The sequence below is a fragment of the Watersipora subatra genome, chromosome 2 (assembly GCF_963576615.1).
Source record: "Watersipora subatra chromosome 2, tzWatSuba1.1, whole genome shotgun sequence".
In the NCBI taxonomy this organism is placed as follows: domain Eukaryota; kingdom Metazoa; phylum Bryozoa; class Gymnolaemata; order Cheilostomatida; family Watersiporidae; genus Watersipora; species Watersipora subatra.
The window spans coordinates 26,157,649-26,181,805 of record NC_088709.1 but is presented as its reverse complement, the minus strand read 5'-3'; the positions used below and the strand labels follow the sequence as shown (position 1 = coordinate 26,181,805).

Here is a 24,157-nt window from a genome sequence, read left to right as displayed (position 1 = left end):
GACACAGCAAAAGTGTAGCAGTGCCCGGCTTTGATAGAGACACACTAATTAAGGCAATGCCATTTAACTGTCACTCTGAACTTTGACGTTCTTACTTACTCCAATGCTTTTAGTAAAAGGCTTTCAATAAATTTTAAAGATCTTGTATTTACTCAGATATCAAATATATTAAACTGAAAAAGAAAAGATTTAACAAAAGTTTTTACTGCCGCCTAATGTAGCAGTGTTTTTAAACTACTGTCATTGACAATCAGTTAGCCATGATGGATTAAGCATGCCGATAGCTTGTGAAAGGTATACTGTTTTAAAGCATTGCAGAAAGCCCTGCAGTCTTAAAATAAATTTCATAAACATACCAGATAGGTGAGCCTTCCAGAAAGCATTTAAAAAGCATTAAAAGGCACCTATATGCTTCAAATGATTTTTTTTCTAAAGCATTTTATGCACTATGCAAATATTGTTTTTTAAATTTGTGCTCAAATTCATCCCCGCTTTCATCATTGCCTTTTGAACTAATGATTTGGCAAGTCTCTTGCAGTTATTGTTTTAAAAATATAATGATATATTGTATATATATATATATATTATTGTGCACGTGGTAGCGTATAAATTAAAACCATCAAAGATTTACAAATCCTGTAGTGAAGTTTATCTTATCTTGAAATTATCAGTGTGGCACTCCTTTGTCTGCGCATGCTAAGGTGAGGCCGGGTTCAGACCTGGGGACAGCTGCGTAATCTCGACTCATTATGTATCCAACAGCTGGAAAGCAAACAAATTGTGTAGCTGCGTATGGGCATCAAATTAATTTAATTGCGCAAATGACGACATTTCTTTCTGTAGGACATAATAGTCGCGCACTCTGAGCTTGTAGTCCGTGAGCGATCGCTTGCATAACAGGTACTCTGTCACACGTGTCTTAGATGCCATATTGGTTCGAACCAGGCCTAAGTAAGGCTGTAAATCTAACTCATTCCATCTCGTTACAGTCAGGCTTTTAGCTTTAGTTTCTGATTTAGACGAACAAGGATAGGCTAAAACTCTATTTAAGAAATAGGACAGATAGTGGAGGTAGCAGGTATGTGTGCTTATGCTTTAGCTCTGGCTTACCATGTACTTTGGAGATTACATTGAACTAAAGAATTTATGGTTGTCACTCATCCAAAGTAACAAAAAATTAGGACTTTTATTAGAAGCCTGAATGATTGTAGCCTAACATTTATTTCATATTCATGTTTTTAACGCAGTCATTCTGACTTTATATATGTGTTAGTCGTATAACAACTGAAAAACAGAAAATCAAAAAAGAGAAAGGCTGTTATGAATGCTTAGATATAAAGTTATAGGGAGCAAAAAATATGCAGGTACAAAAACCCACCTGACCGCGCAGGCCAAGACAACATATGTAGTTTTAAAAGCTGAAGATAACTGTAGAAATGTCAAGTGATTTGCAAGAATTGAGAGTCGCTATCTTTGGTAATGTTTCCGTAGATATGGATTACAGAAAAATGTTGTCTTGCTAACTGGTTGCTAGATGCATGCTTTACATTAAAGCTTCAAGGTCGCGAATGTTAAGTTTTTCAACTTTTTAAAGATTTCAAGGGATTCAAAAATGTACAGCAACTGTTTCAATAATATGGTTTACAGAAGGATGTTTAAGAACTGAATAGTGAAATGGTATATAATTTATATTGTAATATTCATACAAAAATTATTTCCGTACCATATGCTTATCAAAGCTTCCATTGCAAGGCAAAAGTTAGCAGTAGTTAATTTTTCAGTTAGAAACTTAGGACGAAAAATGGATGTAAAATGAGCAACATTGTATAATGCTAGAACTACATGTAGCATCAGCTTTGCTAACAAGGTTTTGTGAAGGATATTAGATACGCATGACATGAGAAAAATCTTTTACCATGGATGTTTATATTATTGAATGATATTATTAATATTCCCAGTTGCAGATATTACTTAAGAGAAAATGACTATTTTGCCATAAGCTTAGCTTTTGAACATTTTTTTGATTGGCTAATCAACCATGATACAGATATATGCAAAATAATTAAGCTCTCTGTATACACATTAATATGCTAGTTAGCAACAAATTTGTGTGTAGCATTAGCAAAATCAATGGCTAAAATTTGCTTTATAGTTTTCCAGTGGGCTGCAGGACACTTTTTGTCTCTTGTGAGCTTTAGCTTTCAGAGCCAGACATTACCCAGTTCAAGAACTGAAGGTCATAATCTAGTAGTTAGCATTATTTAAACATCCATTTGTGTATAGCTGAGTGTATGGCATTATGTAATAGCGTGGATGGTGATTGTTTAGTTCAGAGAAATGGCTAATCCCATCAGCCACTGTCAACACCTCGCTGGCACTTGTTTACATGCGTTACTCGTGTGTCTTTGTCTAACTTGTGATGTACTGTCTAACTTATCTTGGTCAACATGAATGCATGGTCACCATCAATTGTCTTTTTTTTCTGTAGATTCTGCAATCGTGTTTCGTAATGATGCTATGATGCCTGACTTGCTTTTGGTTGCAGGTATGTACTGACAAGATAAAACAGTGTGACTCTTTTTTCAATTTTATTTTCAGGGTTTAATTATATGGTCTATAATTTTGATAACAACTGTGACTTAGTCTTTAGCTGAACGCCCTCTTTTCTTGTTATTTTGTTACTGTTACTCATGCCAACAAGAAATTTAAAAATCATATTGTTTTAACTAATTATAATAGGAAAGGGTGGAGTACTATTTAAGATAGCGTTTTTCTGTAGACCCACATTACAAAAATCATAATTAGCAATCAATATAGCTCTGGTCATGACATTAAAATGAACATTTTTGTGGTTTAGTGTCATGCTTAGCCTCTGAACATTGATTTCAATGTTTTCCAATGTTTCCAACTTGAAAGTTTTGAACTCTTGAGATTACACCATACTGACCCTCTTATAAAGCTTAACCCTGTATATAACAATTATGATTTCATCTAGTTTTTAATAGCCTAGCCGACTAACCTTACCCACACTGTGTAGTACTGTCCTGATTGTATTGTGGCTGATTTTTGTTAGTACAAATTAGGGTTTGGCACTAGCAGTGAAACTCACTGAAAATTCATGGGGTTATCTTCTCTCAAATCTTGTAATTAGAAAGTTTGAGTATTTTTATCTTGTTGGCTAGAATTTAGACTGCTGCGTGTGAGATTTGGCGCTTGAATTATTTGAACAGATTGAATTAATGCTGGGTTTACTGGGACTGAAAGATGTGTGATATTCAACAACCAGGCTTGCTACGAACTAATGCAACTATGGAAATAATTATAATTGCATTTCAATATCATGATGACTAAGCTGGTGTCTTGCAATAATTTAGGTTGTACACATAAAACACCATAGATATAGCATGTTTCAGTCAGTTCTACTAGTACAATTAAATATGACATGGAGTCGTGTAGTGTTTTTATAATTTTAGTCTCCATTCTTCTTATTTGAGATTCTGACGCTTGTCGCCAATGTTTTTGTAGTTCTACCTGCAAAATGATAAAAAGTTATTTTAACCTGTAAAATTACAATTTAAGTATATATATTGAACAATACTTAAATTGTTCTATGTACTCGAAGAAGAGATAGAGATAAGGTTTGAGTGATCAAAAAAGATATATGTGTATGCAGGGACAAGAACACTCCAGATGACCTAATCGCAAACCAAGAAAACCTCTGTAGTCATAAAAGCCGAAGAAACTGTAGAAATGTCAAGCGATTGGCAGTAGTCGAGAGTTGCTATAATTCATAATGCTTTGGTAGATATGAATTACTAAATAATTTTTCAGCAAGCTTAGCTTTTGAACCATGATACAGATACATGCAAAATAATTAAGCTCTCTGTATACACATTAATATGCTAGTTAGCAACAAATTTGTGTGCAGCATTAGCAAAATCAATGACTAAATTTGCTTGATAGTTCTCCAATGTGCTGTGGGACCCCTTTTGTATCTTGCAAGCTTTAGCTTTCAGAGCCAGACATTACCCAGTTCAAGAACTGAAGGTCATAATCCAGTAGCTAGCATTATTTAAACATCCATTTGTGTTTAGCTGAGTGTATGGCATTATGTAATAGCGTGGCTGGTGATTGTTTAGTTCAGAGAAATGGCTAATCCCATCAGCCACTGTCAACACCTCGCTGGCACTTGTTTACATGCGTTACTCGTGTGTCTTTGTCTAACTTGTGATGTACTGTCTAACTTATCTTGGTCAACATGAATGCATGGTCACCATCAATTGTCTTTTTTTTCTGTAGATTCTGCAATCGTGTTTCGTAATGATGCTATGATGCCTGACTTGCTTTTGGTTGCAGGTATGTACTGACAAGATAAAACAGTGTGACTCCTTTTTCAATTTTATTTTCAGGGTTTAATTATATGGTCAATAATTTTGATAACAACTGTGTCTTAGTCTTTAGCTGAACGCCCTCTTTTCTTGTTATTTTGTTACTGTTACTCATGCCAACAAGAAATTTAAAAATCATATTGTTTTAACTAATTATAATAGGAAAGGGTGGAGTACTATTTAAGATAGCTTTTTCTGTAGGCCCACATAACAAAAATCATAATTAGCAATCAATATAGCTCTGGTCATGACATTAAAATGAACATTTTTGTGGTTTAGTGTCATGCTTAGCCTCTGAACATTGATTTCAATGTTTTCCAATGTTTCCAACTTGAAAGTTTTGAACTCTTGAGATTACACCATACTGACCCTCTTATAAAGCTTAACCCTGTATATAACAATTATGATTTCATCTAGTTTTTAATAGCCTAGCCGACTAACCTTACCCACACTGTGTATTACTGTTCTCATGGTATTTTGGTTGACTTTTGTTAGTAAAAAGTAGTATTATACTCACTGGAAATTCGGGAATTATATTCTCTCAAATCTTGATATTTAAAAGTTTGAGTATTTTTATCTTGTTGGCTAGAATTTTGACTGCTGAGTTTGAGATTTGGCACAAGAACTCTTTGAGCAGAATGTATAAGTGCTGGGTTTACTCCACTTGAAATATGTGCAATATTCAGCAACTATGCTTGCTATGGACTAATGCAACTCGGGAAATAATTATAGTTGCATTTAAATATCACACTGACTATGCTGGTGTCATGTATTAAGTTAGGTTTTACAAAAAAAAAACACCGGAGATGTAGCATGTTTCAGTCAGTTCAACTTGTTCAATTAAAATGACGTAGAATGGTGTAGTGTTTTTATAATTTTAGTCTCCAATCTTCTGATTTGAGATTATCACGCTTGTTGTCAATGTTTTTGTAGTTGTACCTGCAAAACAAAAGAAAATTATTTTTCATTTGTTTTTACAATTTAGGTATAAGGAACAATACTAACCAAAACAGTAAATAATGCAGTATCTCATCAATGTTAGCCCTCTGAACCCTCACAGCTGGTATTACGGAATTGCGTAGGCTGTGGCAGAAACCTTAATGGCGGAATACAGGCTTCCATATGGTTCTGTTTACAAAATATGTTTTTAAGCAACAGCAAAAACTAATAAAATTAATTCTTGCGCAGGATGTTAGATTCTAAATTTCACTTCCATTTGTAACATTTTTCACTTATCTTTATCTACTTCTTTCATTATAATAACACATTTTATTAGAATGATATCACGAAACAATCAATATGACTCATTCGTTGGTAGGTCATAAATGACTGTGATACAAATGTGGAATTTTACGATAATAAATATAAATTTCCAATATATTTTGAGTCATGAAAAGATGATGAGCGTGCTATGGATGAATATTATCTGTAAATGTTTAATGAGTGTTTAAAATCGTGCGAACTTTTATAGTTTTAGCCCGAATAAGGGTGACATACTGTTTTTTTCTGTTTGATGACATCTGCTGTAGGTTGTCCGACTTTTTGTACTGCTGTTTCACCAAATATCATTGCATTGTTAGCACGTTTAGATATATTTGGTAAAAAATTAATAACTTCGGATTGCTGGACATATTGTCTAGGTTTACTGACACGCATTGATTAGATCGAGCAAGGATCAACGGGTTAAAACTCGGTTTCGTATCATGGATTTTTACAAGTTTGTATTTATATTTAACAACTATGATATTATCTTACATGTATTTACATAGCATTGTCTAATTTATTTGAAAATTAGAGCTTTAACTAGCAAATGTGGTTGCTGTCTAATGACACAGGCTTGGGTAATATTTCATACCAAGGGTTAGTACAAAGCCATTTGCATAGCTATTCATCCATAACATCTCGTGTATTGCTTTTCATTTGACCAGCACTTTATGTATTTCTATATCAAATTCATTGACATACAAACTGGTGGTGACTCACAGTTCCTTATCTATATAGGCCTGGACGGTCATCAAGGTCCTCTTTCTTGCATTGTCTTCCGGAAGATTTTGGCGATGAGTAGATCATAAATGTCAGTTGAACGCTTCTTCCCTGTCATTAGACACGTACCCAAGCTAATTTTAAACAGCTGGTAAGTCATCATTCACTACTTGACTTGATGGGCTTTGTACTTAACGACCTCCCATATACTTTCAACACATTAGTCATAACTTATAATAAAACTTTCATGGGTAGCAAAATCGTAAATGATACAGAATTTGAAGCGAACACGAGTCAATACACAAACCGGAGTCAATACACAAACCGGCTATAGGAAATCAATTGATTCTTCAGAAGTTTGTGTCAGTCTACCCCAAACCTTCAAAATAAATATATTGATATATATATATATATATAACAATAGCCAATGAATAGATTTAAGAATTCAAGCAATTTATGTTTACACAAATTCTGTACCGTTCACTATCTCACTACCCACTTTCGCCTTGAAATTCTAGAAAATTAGAGATGCGAGCTTGCAAGGTGGTTTTTGATGTATCACTAAATGCCCAAAGATGCGAAAGGCCAGTTACGGAAACTACATCACTTGGTTTTCCCGTCAGGTCTGCTTCAGATTTGTTTTAAAAAGTTTGGCTGGAAATGAGAGTATAAGCAAATCGAGAAGTTTCCAGCCAGGAAGAGATGATTTAAAAATTAAAATGAAGAAAAAATAGAATTAGCTCTAATATAAGATCAGAACATTTTTTTCAAGAATTTTTTATTAAGCTGAATTCAGTTATATTAAATTTATACTTTAAGTTTTTTTATGCGATGCCACAAAAGTGTAGCGTACCAAGCGTGTTGCATCAGGTCTCTCTCTCACAATCATTAGTGCTATGATTCTCTGAAAGGTAAGAACTCCATACGGTATGCTACTGTATGGACTGCTGCATACTGCCACTACTCAAAATTATGTTGTGCATAATACTGCTACATTTTAATGCAGACCATAACCTTTACATAGGTATTTGTAGCCTTGGGGGCATGGGTATAGAGCATGAATAGATAAAATCATGTATTTTTTCATTGTAATATCTCTTATTGGTAGTTTTTTAGAGGATGGCAACACAATAATTTATCTTTAGTTAATTTATATAAAAAACATTTTTGAGATAGGACTTTAAGAAAATTAACTTGCGAGCTTTTGTCCCAGAATGCATTTTGCTCTCATATCAGACATGACTGTACAGTAGGCGCTGCTAAAATGAGATGATCAGTTCTAGGAACGTTTACATGATAAGGATTTTTCATTATAAGAATGTTAACATACATGTAAATTGTCTAAACCATTTCAGGACCTTTCCAAACTCACTCATGTAAGAATCCGACTTACATTCTTTTGAATGTATTGGCGGTGCCTTAACTGTATTATTGGTTTTCATCGACAACTTTTCATGATCAACCTCATTGGTTTAATAGACCATGATTGTGGTAATTTGACAATAATTTGATGAAGAGCGCATAGTTTGACGCGACAGCGACTTACAACAATTGACTAAGAAAAAATAGTTTCACTATAAAAAAGCGATAGTACCTTTTCGTCATCTATTCGTTCTTAAGAGCTCAAGATTGCAACTCCAACTCGTGACATTCAGATGCACCGACCAATAGCCTTAAAGTATTTATCAACAATTGCACTGCTATATGTACCTATTTTCTGTTCCGTTGTCACTTCAGACAAATTATCACAAGAGTCAGAATGTTATGGAAATTGTATGTATTATATGTATAATGCTTCATATACAGTGTTGGGAAAAAATCTTTGTCTGCCTGTTTAAGTAAGTGTAGCACTGCAATAAATTCATCATAATTTGGAAATATTTTGCACTGCATACATAAAACCCTGTATCAAAACAATCCTAATGAGCTGAAAAATAGAAATAACTAGATTTTAAAATTGGCAAATATCTTCTATTGTATCAACCGCTGCCTACTAATTCACACTGCATACCAGAAAATATGTCATCGCAAATTTCGTTATTATCTCTTCTTTAATTATTTTCTTAATTGAAAATAACGGTCTTGTACTGTTATGGGCCCAGAAAAAAGCCATTGGGGTTGTTTTGCATTTTAATATTTTATCTGGTAGCCTTTGCAGACTATAACCATTCTGCAGCCTTAGGCATGCTGTGAACAAGCCTCACGAGCGCTAGAGTGTTCATAATCTGAAACCAGCAATCATGTTGGACAGCTGGTTTTTTCAAACGCCTTGATCGTGGTAGATCTTTGGTGGTTTGATGCTGCATTCATTTCTTTACCACTTAATTTTCTTTAGATTGAAATACTCTAAGCTTCTTCGCTATTTTTCTATTGCTCAGATTGCCCATCGTATGCAGGCGAATGATGAGGTCGTTGACACATTTCTTATCCATGGTTGATGTTGACGCTGGTATGAATTCTGGGATCTCTAGCTGTTCCTCTTTTAACAAGCAAAACTGTAAACCTTTGCTGCACATGCTGTCCAACATGATCTCTATTGTTGTGATAATATTCCACTTGAAAATTAATAATGTCATATTGCGTTTGAAAATGAGTTAATAAGCACTGATTCACATTGATTGGCCTAAAAATGATTATTGATCCCTGATTAACCGTAATTTTATTACTGATGGTGTCAACAAGATCTAATGTTAATTTACTTTTAAATGATGCATGGTTTGTCAAGGTTCAATCCCTCTACATGACTACTACAACAAATTTACCTAAAATGGGCAGTGAGGTTTGAGGTGGACAAATACTTTCTGACACCGCTGTATGTCGCTTTCTTTTCTCGCAGGTGTGGTGAGACAGACTAACACTCAAATCAAACTTTAGAACTCGCCCGATGATACACTTTAAGTTATATGGAGATTTTTACGCGGTACGAAGCAAAAACTTCACAAAATTTCCTGACTTTTTCTAGAATTTATGCTATAGGAGGTATACGTTATAGGAGCATCTACTTTACTCTAAAAGACCATGTGAGTTTGTGAGGTACAAATATCATGTTTAAAGTGTGCAATAGCTCCCATGTAGGATACTTTTGCTCCCTCATCACTAATTGAACTTGAAAGTTTATTGTGTATTATCTAATTTTTATCACTTTTAGCCTTGCTTGTCCTCTAGCGCAAAGCCGACCTATTGCTTTTAGATGTGACTCTGGCACTTATGGAATAAAAGTGCAAGCTGAGTTATCAGTAAAGATTTTGACAGAACTGTTCATGAAGTGAGTGTGAGAGTGCTTTAATTTCAATGCTGTAGTTTATCCCATTTTCTTTCCACTTAAAGAATAAAGAAAACATAATATTATTATGCTTTATTATTCATCTTGAGGTGTTGACTGATGTTCTAAAAAAGAATTAAGGAGATTGACCAACCAGAAGCTGAGATATAGCCAGCCAAACACAGGTCTACCAAAAAACAAAAGTGTTTTGGTAATCATCAATATATGACGTATGAAATCGACTTGTGTGCCATTGGTCAATTAAGCCAACTGTGCTCTCCTATAACAATCATGGCGTTTTAATTGGTTTAATCCCTGGAAGTATAGAACAATCAAATTGGGCCTAACAATCATCGCTCCTAGAATTCCGAACCAGTCCCTCTGACGTGTAGATTAGTTTTAGCATAAAATAATTACACGCATCTATTATTTCGCAACATTTCGCTATTTTGCTAGTTCAGCTCAGTTTTGTTGTTCTCCTACTTAGCTTCCATATCCAGACTCATCTTTAGCGTTGTTCAGATTTTTTAACTATAGCTATAGCTAATAAATATAATCAATCATCAATCTCGGTTATCATTTGGAATTTTCTACAAATTATATTAGTTACATCATTGATTCTATACGCAGTTATATTATTATTTTGTATAATATGCATTATGAATATTATATAAATCATAAAAAATAATCATAGATAAGATAATAGATCAATAGAAAAATCAAAGCAAAAGTTATCGTTTTCTTTTCTTATAGCAAGAGCAGCACGGTCAAGTTAGTCTTTTTAAGATTATGGCTGTAGTGAACTTCCAGTCTGTTATTAGTGACGATAATCATGAAAATCAACTGAATGCTGCAGTAGATACACAGTAGAAAAATGATGAAGGAACAAAAAGTCCCATTCCTATTTCTTATTCTAAACAAACTGCAATCGCGGATATCGCATATAGACTATACACGCGCCGTTCGTTGAACAGATGATCTTCGGAGCATATCCGTGGAGATCGAGTTAAAATTTGAAGCACAATAGTCAAAATCTGCTCTTCTGCTTTAAAAAATCATGGCGAGGGGTTGTGGGCAAATGCCTTTACCACACAATGTTTGGATGATTTTCCTGAGAAACCAGAGCTAGTATGTAAATTATTTACTATCGCGAGAAGCGTTTCACATCTCGTAGCCAAAACAATCTTTATACATAACGGCGGTAAGGGTGCGCAACTCCGGCTCATGACCATTAAGTCAATTTTATACGTCACAGTTTTCGGGATTTTCGAAGGGTTTTCCTCTGATTCTTTATTAGGTAGACCTGTGTTTGGCTGTCTATATCTCAGCTTCTAGGGGGTCAATCTCCTTGATTCCTTTTTTAGAACATCAGTCAACACCTCAAGATAACTAATAAAGCATAATAATATTATGCTTTCTCTATTCTTTAACATGGAATGTTTGATTAGTACGATATTTTAGGCAGTTTGAGGCCGCTTGTTTTTGGGACAATGTTTAATTATGACTGCTGATGTACTGGCGGTTAAGACATTTAAAAAGCTGATAATGGTGTTTTTATAAAACCCCGACAAAAAATTCAGCGTAATTTTTTGCTTTGTAGCATATTTGACTCAATAGAACAAGTGTTATCGCTGAAGCATTCTCTTAAGGTGAAAACAAATTAGGCGATATTTAGAGCGATATTGCGTTAGAGCTAATCTGCGTTAAAATTCACTCAGCGTGTTCATGCAGAGCGATAAAGCTAGAATTTCTCTACACAACTTTATTGCTAACGAGATGCATTTCGATTGGTTAGTTCTTACCAGAATGTAATTTTACGGCGGGTAATTATTTCTTACCGATGTTCAACAACGTACATCAGCTCCAATTTTCTATTTTGTTACGAAACATCTTCAGAACGAACACTCAATTGTTCATGAATTTAATAATAGCACTCCCAGTTCTGTCCATCATAACAAAATTTAAAAAAATCCGAGTTGAAAACCAACATCCGGAGTCAATCGTTGCGCCGGTTGACCATTTTGAGAATGGTAAATATTTAATATATTAAATATGAAAAACCACTACAAAATAAAATATGTATAAAAAATTGTAAAAAAAATACAGCTAAAAATACAAGAATCGTTTTTCTTTTGTCTTCTTGTAGTGTAGGCAGTGTACACTCTTTGAAAGGGAGATAGGTTTAATAACAAATGTGGAGGTTGTTTATGTTGTAGCCTAGACGACGACATTTTGACTGGCCTAAATTTATCAACAACTCCGAAAAAACTAATGATACGGATTTTTATTGGCAGTTTGTGAGCGTGCCCATTATATCATTTGCTAGTAAATCGCTCAAGTGTGTTTATGCACGCACCAGCGATATCTTCGCCCTCATGACGCTTGCAATAAAATCGCCTAGTGTGTTTGGACCTTAAAAGCTCCTTGCTATATTTTTACAAAAGGCGAACATACCTAAACCTATACATATACTGATAAGGTAACTTACCTCCTCAAATAGAGTTGACGTTCATTAAAAAGATGGCGCTCGATTTTCAAAGCAATCTCCTGATGTGGTCCCAAATAGCGGTGCCAATCAAATCAAGGTGCATTCAAATATAGGTTTAACGGTAGCTCACTTTCAACATTTTTTCCAATACCAAATTGAAGGTGGTCAGAGACTCTGAGCATAAAGTCCTCATCAACTTATTTTTTTATACAATGTTAAAATCTTTGTTCTTTTGTAGAAGTTGTTTAATCTTGAGAACGAAGATGAGCTCACCACGCAGAACTATTGTTCTTTAATCATGTTCTCACAGAACTAATCATATTGGCCTACAAGTGTTTTGAAAAACTGAAGGGTAAGTTGATGAGTCCTTTACTTTTTGTAGTCCTAATCTTCTGATAATTAAATTGGGCTTTGATGACTAAAGTGAGCTCTGGAGACTGCAGTCATTTCATTGGGTAGTTGGCTACACTAAAATACTATAGCACTGACAATCCGCAAAAACAGTAAAACTATAGTTATGAAGCAAAATAACCATGTATGGAGTGGCATGTACAATTGATATTTAAATTGCACAAATACAATATCAAAGTATTAAAATATTACCCATTTTTTAAAGATTGAATGTATTTCTTAATGAGTGTAGCCTGGGTTTTCCGAATGGAAAAAGTCTAAAACACAATCAGATTTTGGTCTAGTCCATTAACTGAGTGCGTACAACAGGCTGCGCAGTGCAGCTCAGCACAATGTACGCTTATAACCAAGAGCAATGCGCTAAAAAATCTTTGTACAAAACATTTCTTATTAGTGAGTAGGCAATTAGTTAGCCGGTCATATGTGTACCTAATAGGAAAAAACCAATCGCCATCCTGCATCTAACTAATAGAAAACATGTTAACAGCCAACAGCGACCAAAGTTTTTTGAGAATCATTATTTTTGTTTTTACAGTTTATTATTGCAATAAACAGCTGTGTTAGACCTTTACAGCTACCAAGGTTTTAGAAATGGGCAATAAATAAACCTTTGGAAAATGGACTACTGATTGCTACCTATTGTATCAGCAAAAGAGGATGAGAACCTGACCAAGCTCATACTGCAACACACTTTTTAGATTTTTTGTCGGTAACATTAGGCGTAAAACCTTCTGCTGATTAATGTGTATGTTAAAAAACTCTGATAGGCGGTGTGGTTCATAATTAAGGTCATCTTAATCTGAGGGCACCTTTCATTGGTGAAAATTAGGTCTTTAATAAGAGCCATCACATGTAGGACAAATTAATGTACCAATGTCTGTTCTATTCTAATAAAAAGTGTATTACGTTATTCAATAGAAAAATGATATGGTAATGATGCTACCACTACCAGGCACAATAGCCTTTTGGCTTTTACTTTGAAACAATTTTTATTTACCCTTTATGGCCACAATGTTTGCGCTTTAATTCTGGAATTGTCTGTTTGTGTAATAATGTTCTATCTACCAATCTTTCATACAAATAAAAGTGTCCTCAAGAACCCTGGCCATCATTTTTAGCTGTTTTTATGAAATCTAGAGGCATTTGAAACGTTCTCTCTTCCAACAGCGTCAATAATTTTTTAACCTTGTCTTAGCATTTTACAACATATTGAAGGGTAAAGTAACAATTTGTTCAAAACTTCATGAACTTGTAGTATGGCTCTTACTCTGTTTTTTTTACACTAAGCCTGCTTATAAAAATGCTGATGAAATGCAGTTGCATTTAAGTTCTGCATAAATTGTCTAAATTGTTTTTTATCACGGCTTCATTAACAAATTAAAGACTTGGTGAATTTTGATCTTGCAGCCATTTTTCCTAATTGTGCACGCAGTATGATGCTCAATTACAACAAGGCATGAAGTGAATGTAATACGAAGCAGTTTTTGCACTGATTTCTTATGTCTTAATTTTATGTTGAAGCTGTTTCAGTGTGAATTCCTAAACTACCAATAGTACAGCTCGTTTGGCAATGTGTTTCTGTATGGCCAAGTGCTGCATGATGCGGCTTTAGCAAGCTTTTGTACAAATTGTTTCCGATTACTGATTAATTAGTAAATTATCTTATTACATCTATACCTGATTGAAAAAAGCTATTATTTGCATATGTTGAGCAAATAAGAATGCGTTTACAACCTGAGCATAGTTTTGCTTTGCAAAAACTTGTTTTATGAATTCTTCTTACTGATGACCAGTAATTTCAAAAGCAATATAGCCATAAATGGTTACTAACTTCAGATCTATAGACTGAGCAACTTTATTGAGCAATAGTACTAATGAGAGTAATTATGTTCATCAGATTAATTAACATGTAAACTAATAATATTCATAAATCATCCGACTAGAGTTTTGTGCTTACCTCACAGTAATTTCAAAATGGACGAAAAATGGTCCCTCTCACTCGACAACTCGTTTGTAATATTTTTGGGGGCATGAACTAACTTAAAAACTTATGCTGACAAACTTGCTATAAAAATATTGTTAATAAACAATTGGGGTGTAAAGTTATAACCATTTATACACTCTTTTAGAAATTAAGTTTCACGAAACACTTATGTCGCGGTAGAGATCCATTTGGTAGTAAAGGAGTTGAAGTTATCAGCAGGTAGAACATATGGGTTGCGATCACAGAAACCATGGTTAAGTCGCAAATCACGAAGTTGAATTATTCGACTTTGAAGTTGCACCAACTGAACTTATAATATTGGTAACAAATTTTGTAACCTGTAGGTCTGGACCAATCAAAGAGTGATTTTTCTGAATCTGAAGTCAGTTTAGCCAATAAAAGTATTTTACCATCGAAAAAAAACTTAAAACCGTTGCTATGCTAAACAAGAAGTACTGAAAAATGGTGTCCGCAAAAAATAATTGTTTCTTTTTTGCCGATTTTGGACGCTTGTAATGAGTACTTTGGTATTCTAACTGATGTCAAAAGCAGTGAAAGTAAAGGGAGTTGTGGTGATATTTTCCTAACGATTCTTACAAGATTACTACAATATTTAATAATAAGAATAATTATTCAATTTTTATGAAATTATAATCAGATTTAGTTATGAGAATAATTATTCGAGTTTGCAAGGTCGAAGTATATAGTGACCGATGGTGTGCAATATGTTACTGTTGTTAATTTTCTAAAGATTTGGTTGATGATTTGGGTGTGCCCAATATCGCGATACAATCAAGCTGTTTTTAATATCTGCAAAAACAAGTAATACACTTTCTTATAAATATACAGCTATTTCTTTGACAACCAGCTAAAATCTGTTTAGATTTTTAAATTCAGCATAGTTTTTTGGATCCAAGTACAGAAATCTAGATAAATATCACATTATCTTGATATTGGTTGCTATGTCGTTTTGAAATGTAAACAAAACTTTACATTGGTTTTTGTTTCTCAAACTTTAATACCAGTTTTCTTGGAACTATGTTTTTGCACTAATGGTAAACGTGCTTCAGTTTTTTGACCATATAACCTGCTGTAATTAGGCTAGAATCAAAATTTTGTTTGCTAAATCTTGTAATCCCGACTTACCATGAATTCTGTGATCATGACACATATTAATAGTTAATGCACTGTTTGGAACTTATAGTGCTATTGTAGAACTACAATAAAAAATATGTCATCACTAACAGAAATTAACTACCAGTTTTGATTTTGTATAGGTGTCTTTTTTTCTATTACAGATTTTAATGTGTTTGCAGGACAGAATGAAGCAACTGCAAGAAGTTTATTATATAATTTATTTCAAATTATGTTCTTATGATAGAACTTTCCGTAACAAACTTTCATTTGGCTAATACTTGTATCCATTTTTGACTAAAATAAGTCGAACCAATTTATTTCACTCCTACTACCTGCCCTAAATTGGTGCAAATGGTCATCAGAAATGTGCTTTCTTTGCGCTGCTAAAATGGCCCATTAAATGTACTTTAATTTGATGAAAACTCAAACATTGGTTAATTATTGGCCTTTCCAAAATACCGTAAAATACTCATCTAATTTGCATGTACGACTTAGCTGCCCAAGTTGTCAATGCATGGTACTGGAGCTTGTTATCATTTTGCTTGTTGAAGGTTGACTTGCAACAAAATTTCATTACGGTTATTTGGTATCAAAAGATTCACCATGGCTTACTCTGCTGTGTTGTGGGTGCAAAATATGGAGAACTGTGATTACAAGCTCTTAAAAGCTAAAAAAGAAACAGTTAATCTCCGCGATCCCGAAACCGCCGTAGATTGGAATCAATTCATTTCTCTGACATAGTAAAATGATTTGGTTATTGTTTTGACACGTGATCTTCTCACATGAATTGTAAGTTCCGTAAAAGGCTCAATATAAAACTTCTTGTAGCACTAGTTTATGACATAAACTTTGGGTTTCGCCAAAGAGCTTTTACCAAATATAGATGCTCGCTAGTTTACAATTTTGTTTTGGGTTGATCTAATCGTCTAGTCGCAATCTGATCATGTGACCGATGCTTCTTGCCAAACAGCGCGCATAATTTTCGCAGCATTTTTTGACTATCACAGGTGACCAACAGGTTTGTCATGCTTATCAGATGATGATATGCATTCCTTCGAGCTAAGGTTAAAAATTAAACCATTTTTATGGTAGGTTTTGAGATATCAGTGCTCAAAGTGACATCAATACAGTGATGAGGAAACAGATGCTTGAGGACAATAGACATCGTTTCATTGAATGCGTGAAGCGTAATTGTGAAAATATTTGAATGAATGAGGTTGCATGAAAGTGTAAACAGAAGCCATCTTGTCGAGCTACGTTCCATTTGACCCATTTTTGGAACGGGATTCTAATCTTCGGCAATTTCGTGATGGCGGCGATTAACTTTTCGCTTTTGAGCTTTTAAGAGCATGTTATCACATTTCTACATATATTGCACATGCAACACAACAGAGTAAGACATGGTGAATCTTTTGATACCAAATAACTGTAGCGTGAATTTTGTTGCATGTCAACCTTTAAGCATTAGTAATCTTTTAGAAAAATGACAAGATTTTCTTTTGGAAACATACCTTTCAAGCAACAACGGTATGCAAGTGCCACTGTACGTAATTTTGATTAATATTCTTAAACTTCGTAATCATTCTTAGTATTGACTAAGTATTATTGCTTTTTAGTTTGTGTATTTTCTTATGTAATTATTATCTGTGAATGTTTAGCTGAAGCTTGTGCAGAGCTGTCATCAACAACAATTTAGTTGAATGTCATTTACTAGTTTTTCCGTTTTACAAATTGGACTATTGGTGTATACAGCTCCTATTCACCCTTGCATGTTTATAGTTGTCATGTTCTTGCATTCTGGTTGCCTGTCCACTGACGATAGCACTTGTACAGACTATATGTAAGCATAGTGTCTGGGATAGGAACTGAAACTCACAGTTAAAACCTATGGTGACCAGCTCTAAACTTTACTTTGCAATAATATCTAAAAGCCAAGTCCAGATCAGGGTCAGACTACTGACTATGAATATTACGAATGAGTAATTGCTTTTGAAATACCACTTCAATATTTGAAGTCCTTTTTTTTAATAGGATATGAATAAGTTTTTACATTGCTTAACTCGCGTTCTTCTATTGCCTACAAATCACAATGGTGACAAATATCAAAGCTGGGATTGAGAGTCATAAGCTAAAATATCAGATGCACTTCTGCTTTCTCAGTTTTTTCCTTTTTTTGCAGCAAGCATTGAGCTTTCAATTGATTAGCTATGAAAAGAGTTTAATTTAAATCGGAAAATCATTCATTCAAAAAATGTGATATTTCTATTTTGTTATTACTAATTGCAGGGTGTTGCTATAACATGTTCTGCACCGACTCTGGTGCTAGACAAGTTATCTAAAGAATTGGCGATTCAAGGTTACAAAAGCTTACATATTTGGGGAGGTTTCTGGTCAGAGGAGAGCGGACAAAGGAACTTAGTGAAGGTAAATTAGGGTGTCAAAACACCAAAATATTGAGTGACATAGAATGAACCTTGGTGAAAAACAATATTTTTTTAGATGTATTTTACAAATATTGAGATAAAAAATTTTGTGCTAGTCCGAAAATTTCAATAATATGTATTTGGACGATGTATCTAATAGTATGCAACAAGCTATAGCTTTTTTTAACTCTGAATGACACTCGTATTGCTTAACTTGCATTTTTGTACCATTTACAATCTCTGTTTGTGAGAAATGTACCTTTTGTTCCAAATCCTGTTCGGCCTGTCATAGCTGTTTTCTGCAGTCACCATTCAATTTTCGGGATAAACGAGGACCAGGGTCTTTTGTGGACAATGAAAACCCACAAAATAAAAAGTAATGTTTTTAAGTTTATACATAAATAAGCCAAACTTTAAGGCCAAAACACTTGCATTGTTTCATAAGCATAATGTATTTGTTTCCTATGTGAAAAGTAAACTTAAGTTCCTTTCATTGACTTTTAGGTCATATTCTAACTTAAATCCAAGTATTTTAACTCAAATTATGAATTTTTTGTAGTATGGGCATAGGTCAGATTTGTATCTGGTTGGAATAGCTGTACAGCAAATTTTGCTATAATGTACATGTAGGCCTATACCTATTATAACGCAAATTCCTCTCAATGTAAAGAATTTATGTAAAGCTTTTGTTTGACCAACATAAGTAATGCCATATAGGGTAAAGTGTCAAGTTGGTGAAAGTTCCCAAAATTATTAACAAAATTTTCATAGTTGTCCTTAAAAATATCGCTTACATTCTTGCCAAACTTGAGCAATGATAAGATGCATAGGGTTCGCTATTATAGATACCAATACATTGTTAAACTAGTTTGTCATTAGAGATTGTCATTTTTGTCAAAAATATGTAAAATGATTCGCCTCGCAAGAAATCAGAAATATTTGAAGGGGATCTATCAGTTAAAGCTTTGGAGTGTTAATACAGACGGTTTCCTACTTACGAACATTCGAGTTACAAACAACGGTACATACGAACAGGTCTGCGCGTATATTCATCGATTATACCGACGGTATTACCGACTTATTAGCGGCAGAAAGAGGCGCTACATAGAAGCATCACCCAGCATCCACCTTCCTCTGCCCAGTTCGTTGCAGTGCATAAGTGCGTGAACGTATCTCCAGTGCGCAAAGAACTTTTTTTATTTTTCCTGTATGTATTGTAAAGGAGTTTGCCGACCTTTACTTGGCACGATCTAGACTAATAAATAAAAAGAAGAGAGTGTGTGTAGTCCCATTCAGCTTTTTTATTAGCGAAGGTAATTTCACTATTCGAGGAGCGTACATCTATCTGCTCTGCTCAAATAAATGAGAGCGCTCCGTTATATTTAGTAATATCAACTGTTCCGTCCTAACGGCAAACGGTGAGAACACCGGCTAACAAGGTGAATAAATAGGACCGCTAGCGAGTTGGTATGACAACAATAAAAGTGACGATAAATGATAGTGTTATACCATGATATCAGATATAACAATAGCATAACGAGTGAAACAATGATATAATAAAAAAGGACAACACATACGATCAATAAGATATGCTGTGTCATGGCCCGGCGTCCACCACAGTATTCTCTCCATTTTATTAAAAAGTTTTTTTTCAGTACAAACCAATTTACAGGTTACTTATACAAGCCTTAAACATACTAATATAAACCTTCAATATACTTATATACATGTAGGCCTTAAGCATAAGTTATAATACAAAATATAGCAATGAAGCAACTTACGAACAAATTCACTGTACAAACAATTGTTCGGAACGTAACTCGTTCGTAGGTTGGGGACCGTCTGTATACCAAGCTGAATGTCATGATATCTAGTCTCATCAAAATCTATCTTGCTCCCAAGCTCTTCCCGACAATGGATAAATGATAAGTCATACAGACACTGATTTTACTTTGTTAGCTAGCCGCAACAAGTAGCAGTCTGTCTCTTGTGGCTTTTATTCACCTCACCTTCTGTTTGATCTCCAAATTCATGTTTACTACCTTCAAAACTGAATGTTTTTTAATTGTCAAATCAGTTGATATGAGCATCAGAGTTAAATTTTTTGCTGAGCTAGAATTTATTTTGGTCATCTCAAATAGTCTACGAAGATGAACTGTTATAAACGAGCGCATTTGCACAGACATGCTAATGGCAAAGAGTAGCTTTATCATATAAGCAGAGACTAAATGGTGTAAACAAAAGCTGAAAATCTGTTTAATAGAAACTTCTAAACTATTTAAAGAATTTCAATAATGTCTATATAATAATGATTAATGTATAATCCTAAATATTTAAGATTTGTTTGGAGTGCACGAGAGGACAACTCTGCTTTGCAAAATAACCTGGCAGTAACCCTATGCTTAATTTGTACACGTATGCATTGCAGTGAAAGGCATATTCATACACACCAACCTTACAGTGTTAAAGGCCAACTGAATGAAAAGGGACTTTTATACAATTCATAGTCAATCTGTGCATGGAAAAAATTGACCGTGTAGACAGTTAGGAATTTTACTCAGCTTAAGAAGTTTTGAATCAACTTGGCTTGTACCAACAAATACCCTGGCAGTGTAGAGTGCTGTAAAAGATTATCAGTTGCAATAATTATGCATTCAAATATTGCAAATTATTACAAGGTTAATTAGCATAGTTTTTGTAGTGTCAGTCTAGCAAGGTAAATGTTGCAAGTTCAAATCCAGCGGGATGCAATATTCTTCCATTATCCAACGCTGGCTTTATATGGACAGACACGGTTCTCATCACAGTACAGGCTGAATGTGTAAAATTTTGTAGATTTTGGTGCATTTTGCTTAGAAATAAGAGGAATGGAAACGCTGTAATTTTTAGTTTGTAAAATAAAGCTTTTCTTAACCCAACTATTCATTACATTTTATATTTAAAAGATACCGTTCTTACCTAATAGTTTGACAAAAGAGCTTTAGCTTAAAAGAAAGCATTAATGATAATGTTTGTTGTTTTTAACTTTTATTGAGTTAACTTGTGTTAACAACATCGAAACAATAATTTTTTAAGGCTTACTAGGTTAATTTTTTTTTAGGCAAAACATCAACATAGTGAGAACTGCAATCTCTTTAGGGCAAACATAATTATGCAGAGTTTTAGTAGGAAAGCATCTTCTGTGTGACCTACATTTAGTACAGCCACCAATATAGCTAGCTGCAAAAGCCTACTCTTCAAGTTTCTGGCCAATCTCCTAAGCGTTCTAAAACAACATGATGGAGCACACTTTTTAGTCAGTATTGTTTTAAAGCTGGTTTGATATCTTGGGAAAGTCTGTAAAATGAGTAGTGTTCAACATTCTCTTAATTTTTAACTATACTAACAGGTTAATAACTGGTTTCTTTGCAGGTAGAGCAGCATATTTACCAGTGGAGGCAAAGTGGTCTAGATTGCCTAACCTTCAAACAACAAGTTGATGTTCAATTTCCAAAAAGGCATCCAGTGACTGGAATGACATCCGACCTTAAAGTTCTTTTTGTAGCTGGGCGTGTCTACAATCAGCAAAGTTCTCTTGCGAATCGCTTCTAAGATCTCTAGCTAAAATCATATTTTAAACGTTGTGCAGAGCCATTAGTTACAGCTACCACAACTTCACACATTATACTCGAGGTGCCAGGAGATGGTCACACAATTTGCAAGACAATTATAGAGCTCAGTGTTTTGAAGCTCTACAGCTTTATTTGACAGAAATAAAATAGTCCACTTTTGTTGATAAATGTTTTATGGTATTCTTGTGAATGCTTTGATTTTTAATCTTTTGGTAATGTAACAGCTGTTTGGCCTGCTTTTGATAGGTTGCTCCATTTGCACTAAAGACTTTTAGATTTATACAAACTCATTGTGTTTTAAGAATATTTTATTTGTCACCGTTGCACTCACTTGAGCAATTTGTTTGACGTACTTATATTGAGCTTTCCTTTTCTGTAAACTCAACTCCTTGACGGGGTTGCTTAAAGAGTCAATTTTTTTCCTTTTGAGTAAGTTTGGGCTTTTTTTAAAGAAATATGCTGACCAATGTTGATAAATGCGAGTTAGATATACATGCATGAAATCTGCACAGTGTGTTCAATGTTACTGCATGGTTTCATTGAAAGCTCTTATCTGAAACCTTTTATAATCCAAAGGGCCCCACATATGCTATATTTCCCAGTTTTGCCTCAGTAGCAATGACTTGACTAAATCGAATTGTATAAGTAATAAATGTGGCCACAGGTATGCAAATCTCCCATGTTTGACATTTATGTTTTAAAAATTGGGTGTCTCTGACTCTACCAGGCATATTTGGCAGCATGAATGTATGCACTGTTCTAATTAATAAACGTTTTAAAAGTTTTCTATTTGACAACTAGGATGGTTTCAATACCAATTACTTGATGTCAATACCATCCTAGCTTTTATTGCAACTTATTACAACTTTTTTTAAATGGACAAAGTGCTTGTTTTTGCCATGCATGCCCACTAACAAGCTATTAAGGGAAAGCATAAGTTTTCAATTTTATGAATAATATGTATGATAAACTTTAGATCAAAGCACACACAGATGTGCCTGCAAATCGGTTTTCTTAGTTTCTGTTGACAAAATCCCTGAAATGGGGTTTCAGAGATTAGTTCGCCTTTTTAACCAATTGATAGAAAATTAAATGATGCAATAAAGGTTCATTACAAGTAAAAAGAACCAAACTAAATATCATAGTTAGCTAAATTTATATAAAAAGAAAAGAAGTAGAGCTTGGAACTAGGACTATCTAATTCAAGATATAAAAACATAATAGGAGGCCCTGAATTTAATGAGAAGATAACTTCTCTTGCAAAAGAGAAGACAACTCAGAATTTTGTATAAAAATTTTCCAATTTTACGCTAATGGGAGGTCCTCCATTTCAAACTACAGAGCCTCCTAACCTGCAAAATTTTTCAAAATGTTGAACTCTCCGGCAAAATTTATGCAAAATGCAAAATAGATACGTATGCGATCAGCATGACGAGTAGAGTTGTTTAAGCATGTTTCTAGCGAAGCCTCCTATCAGAAGCCTCCTATTATCCGAAAGCCCTATATCGTGGATATATTTTCCAAAGTGGCCTCCTATTCAATCTAATTTGACTATATATCTATATATATATATTTATTCATTTGTTTATATATATATATATATATATATATATATATAGTTCTTCCTACATTCCAAAAACCTATAACTCTTTGATAAACAATGAAGGTAATCTGTGCTATAATAGAGCAATGTGTGTTCGTCTGTCCGTCTGCTAATTTGTTTAAAGACACGGTTAGAGATTGGAATAAATTATTACTTTCTGTGTAATTCAAACTGTTGATGTTCAGCTTCAGATAACAAACAGATGAGCAGACAAACAATCGATAGAAGCGGTGGATGAACAAATTAACAGATGAACATACAAATAGACCAGCAGACAACATACAAAAAGATGGACAAACAAATGAATGAATGAGAGAACAAATAAACAAGCTTAAGTTCAAAAAATAAACAAATTGAATAGACCACACATAGTTTCTAAAATGGGCTGAGAAAGAAACCAACAGTCAGAACAACTGTCAAAAAACATACAGAAGGGTAGTTTGAGTTAGACGCATAGAAAGAAAAAAGATCTAAAGATGCATATACAGTTAAGTAGACAGACACACAGGCTGACACAAATCATTAACCATTCAAAACATACACAGAGACTAACAGTCAGACTGCAGAAAATCAGATGTAAAAACTGATAAATTCAGAACAGATACATAGTTAGACCAAAAAGCAAGTATGATATATCTGACCAAAAAACTGAAAGGTGGATAAAGTTTGTGTTTACTTAAAATTGACCCTTAAATAACAGCAATAAATAAAGCAGCCTGAATGAAAAGTCACAAAAGGATTGAGTCCAACTATTTTGCACAGGCTGTCACAAAGCTCTCATTCAGGACAGATAAATAAGTTCAATTTCAACTAATAAATAAATTGAAAAAGTATACAGATAGGCTGATAGACACTCAGGTTCTGAAG

The 24,157-nt window shown here is 34.1% G+C and overlaps 1 long non-coding RNA gene across 1 annotated transcript; it reads left to right on the top strand.

Annotated features, from left to right (window-relative positions):
• The first annotated feature begins 931 nt into the window (after positions 1 to 931).
• LOC137387687 (uncharacterized) lies at positions 932 to 22,354 on the top strand. Its single transcript, XR_010977939.1, has 8 exons — positions 932 to 1,078; positions 2,489 to 2,545; positions 4,300 to 4,356; positions 6,390 to 6,522; positions 9,520 to 9,636; positions 12,360 to 12,473; positions 17,940 to 18,077; positions 21,488 to 22,354. It is a non-coding gene; the product is annotated as an uncharacterized lncRNA (long non-coding RNA).
• The last annotated feature ends 1,803 nt before the right edge of the window (positions 22,355 to 24,157 follow it).